This window comes from Orycteropus afer, unplaced genomic scaffold (genome assembly GCF_000298275.1).
Source record: "Orycteropus afer afer isolate SDZICR_OR568_19922 unplaced genomic scaffold, OryAfe1.0 scaffold00002, whole genome shotgun sequence".
In the NCBI taxonomy this organism is placed as follows: Eukaryota; Metazoa; Chordata; class Mammalia; order Tubulidentata; family Orycteropodidae; genus Orycteropus; species Orycteropus afer.
In genome coordinates this window covers 33,424,893-33,428,793 of record NW_006921589.1, presented here as the reverse complement: position 1 = coordinate 33,428,793, position 3,901 = coordinate 33,424,893, and the positions used below count along the sequence as shown (strand labels likewise).

The 3,901-nt window shown below is 39.7% G+C and overlaps 1 protein-coding gene across 1 annotated transcript in view; it reads left to right on the top strand.

Annotated features, from left to right (window-relative positions):
- LOC103193016 (aldehyde oxidase 2) overlaps positions 1-3,901 on the top strand; it is a 118,375-nt gene that overhangs the window by 51,897 nt on the left and 62,577 nt on the right. The gene's annotated exons all lie outside the window — the stretch shown is intronic.

The following is a 3,901-nucleotide window of genomic DNA, read 5'->3' as shown; positions in this document are numbered from 1 at the left end:
CCTCCAAATGATTTTGAGTTTTGTTCCACATTGTTCTCCCTCTCTATGCAGGATCTCCTACATCCCTTCCAACTCATACCCCCTCCTTTTAAGGACACTTCCCAGAAGTTGCCCATACCTCCCTACATCTTATTGGTTAGAACAAAGTCATATGCCACACATAACTCGAAGAGGGAGCTGAGCATTTTATTCCAGGCGGCAATGTATCCAGCCAAAAATTGAGAGTTCTAGCCTAGAAAACACTATAGGACAGTTCTACTCTGTCACATGGAGTCACAATGAGTCAAAAATAACTTGACCGCACTAGCAACAACAATTACTTGAGGAAGATGATGTGGAAAGATATTGGAGAAAATAACGTTTTCAAGTTGGAGCTCAGCAGAAATGGGACTTTTGTGGTAGAATTCCACAGACATTATCATTGTCATTTCTGGGTTTGGATCATGAAATTCGAGGTAGTCGTTCTAGCAAAGAAAATGGAAAATTCAGATATGGGCTAGAATTTGGAGGTTCTAATTCAATGAACCACCTCTAATTCGATGATGTGGCTCAAGAAGACAAAGTAAAGTACTATAATGAAATGCGCAAAGACAGGAGTTAGAAAATCAAAAGGGAAGATTTATATCTTGGTATATCTTGTTATACCTGATATATCTCAAGCTGAGAGAACTGAAGAAAAAATTCAAGCCTTGAGTTGCAATATTGAGGGAGGTGTTGTTGTTGTTGTTATGTGCCGTCGAGTCAGACCCAACTCATAGTGACCCCTCCTTGGGTTTCCGAGGCAGTATCACTATGGAAGTAGATTGCCCCATCTTCCTTCCAAGGAGTGGCTGGTAGATTTGAACCACCAGCCCTCTGGTTAGCAGTCAAGTGCTTTAGGCACTACGCTACCAGAGCTCCATTGAAGGATGTAGAAAGCATCAAAAGATGATGGAAGGAATACACAGAATAACTGTCCCAAAAAGAATGGAAGGTAACATATGATAAAGAACCAAAGGTATTAAGGAAGAAGGCCAAGCTGCATTGAAGGCATGGTGAAAAACAAGATTCCAGGAAATGACAGAATACCAGCTGAGATGTTTCAACAAACAGTGCAACTGGAAGCACTCACTTGTTTATGCCAAGAATTTGGAAGACAGCTACCTAGCCAACTGATTGGAAAAGATCCATATTTGTGCCCATTCCAAAGAAAGGTAATCCAACAGAATGTGGAAATTATTGAACAATATCATTAATTTCACATACAAGTATAAGTTTGCTGAAATTAACTATAAAATGGTTGCAGCAGTGCATTGACAGGGAACTGCCAAAAATTCAAGCCAGATTCAGAAGAGGACATAGAACGTTGGATATCATTGCTGATGTCAGGTGGATCTTGGCTGAAAGCAGATAATACCAGAAGGATGTTTACCTGTGCTTTATTGACTATGCAAGTGTATTTGACTATGTGGATCATAACAAATTATAGATAACATGGTGAAGAATGGGAACTCCAGAACACTTAATTGTGCTCATGGGGAACCTGCTTATAGATCAAGATGCAGTTGTTTGAATAAAAGGATGGGACAGTGCATGGTTTAAAATCAGGAAATGTGTGCATCAGGGTTGTATCCTTTCCCATACTTATTCAAGCTGATTTCTGAGCAAATAATCTGAGAAGCTGGACTATATGAAGAAGAATGCAGCATCAGGATTGGAGGAAGATTCATTAACAACCTGCAATATGCAGATGCCACAACTTTGCCTGGTGACAATGAAGAAGATTTGAAGCACTTATTGATGAAGATCAAAGACTAGAACCTTCAGTATAGATTACACCTCAACATAAAGATAACAAAAATTCTCACAACTGGACCAATAAGCAACAGGATAAATGGAGAAAAGTTTGAAGTTGTCAAGGATTTCATTTTACTTGGATCCATAATCAACACCCATGGACAAATAATGTCTCGTATTGGGCAAAAGGCTGCACAAGGCCTCTTTAAAGTGTTAAAGAGCAAAGATGTCACTTTGAAGACTAAGGTGTGCCTGACCCAAGCATGGTATTTTCAATAGCCTCATATGCATATGAGAGCTGGACAATGAGTAAGGGAGATAGCAGAAGAACCTTTGAATTGACACCTTTAAATTATGGTGTTGGTGAAGAATATTGAATATGCCACGGACTGCGAGAAAAATGAACAAATCTGTCTTGGAAGAAGTACAGCCAGTATGCTCCTTAGAAGCGAGAATGGCCACACTTCATCTCTCATATTTTGGTCATGTTCTCAGGAGGGACCATTCCCTGGAGAAAGATACTGCACTTAGTAAAGTAGAGGTCGGCAAAAAAGAGAAAGACCCTCAACAAGATGGATTGACACAGTGGCTGCAACAATGGGTTCAAGCATGGCAATGATTCTGAGGATGGCACAAGACCGGGGTGTGTTTCATGCTGTGGTACATAGGGTCATATGAGTCAAAACCAACTCTGTGGCACCTAACAACAACGATTCAATGAGAAAAGTTTCCTTATTTGTGTACATATGAAGACAATCAAAAGTGTTCAAAATCTCTAGTGCACCACGACCTAAAACATTCGTATCAGTTTCCTAGGGCTGCCACAACTAGTTACCACAAACTGGGTGACTTAAAACAACAGAAATTTATTCTCTCACAGTTCTGGAGGCCAGACATTTGAAATTGGCAGGGCCCCACTCCTTCTGGAGGCTCTAGGGGAGAATCATTGCTGGGTCTTCCCATCCTCCCTCCGCCCTTATCTCTTTAAGTCTCAAATCTCCTCTCCTTTCTCATTTAAAGACACCAGTCATTGGATTTAGGGCCCACCCTAAATCCAGGATGATCTCATCCCAATATCCCTAATTACATCTGCAAAGACACTAGCCCCAAATAAGGGCACATTCGTAAGTACAGGGACTTGTAGGGGGATGCCATTCAATCCTCTACAACATTCTTCCAAATTTCAATGCCAAGTACATCTAATAGGTACAAATTGCTCAATATTCAAAGTGTGAAAACTGTCATGTCTCTTGATCTCTTTAAACCAAATCAACTTCAGCTCCAAATTCCCATTTGCCAAGTTTACAAACAGTTCAAGTCATTTTTCTTGGCTCCCTCTTCTTCCTTGAGTTATACCAAGATTTTAACATGAGTTTTTGAATTTTTTATTCTAACCTCACTTTCTACAAATGGGATATGGCAATTGCCAAGGGGTAGACTGGAGGACACACCCATGAAATATCCTGGGACTCAGAATGGTTGCAGATCCAGAATGTCCTTAAAAAGGGGATGCCCAGAGCCAGCAAAAAATTATTGTGTGAACAAAAACAAGTAAGTCAGTGTTCACATAATAATTTTTTGCTGGCTCTGGGCATTCTCTTTTTAGGGAATGGTTCAAAGCATAGTCCTAATAAAATGACACATTCAAAAAATAAAATAAAACCATAGTCTTACAGCCAAACTACACTTACTAACTGTGCAACTTTAGGCAAGTTACTTAACCTCTCTGTGCCATGGTTTTCTCATCTGTAAAATGGACTTCATCAGGTTGTTCTAAGACTAAACACATGTAAAGCATTTAAAATGGTATCTGGCTCAGAGTTGGTACTCATTACCTATAAGCATATTTTGTAATAAGGCTACACAGTCTTACGGCACACAATATGGAAATAATTGTATTTCCACATGATTTGACATAGCAGAAAATATAAAATTTAATTATACTGATCATTTCCTGCTGTTTTGAGAAATCATGTATTCATTAAGGAAAGCATTTTTGAAAACTAAGCCTACCTTGAGTAGGTTTTGGAACTGTTTCAAGTGCTGAGGAGCAAGGATATCTCCTTGAGGACTAAGGTGCGCCTGACACAAGCCATGATATTTCCAATCGCCTCGTATGCATGTG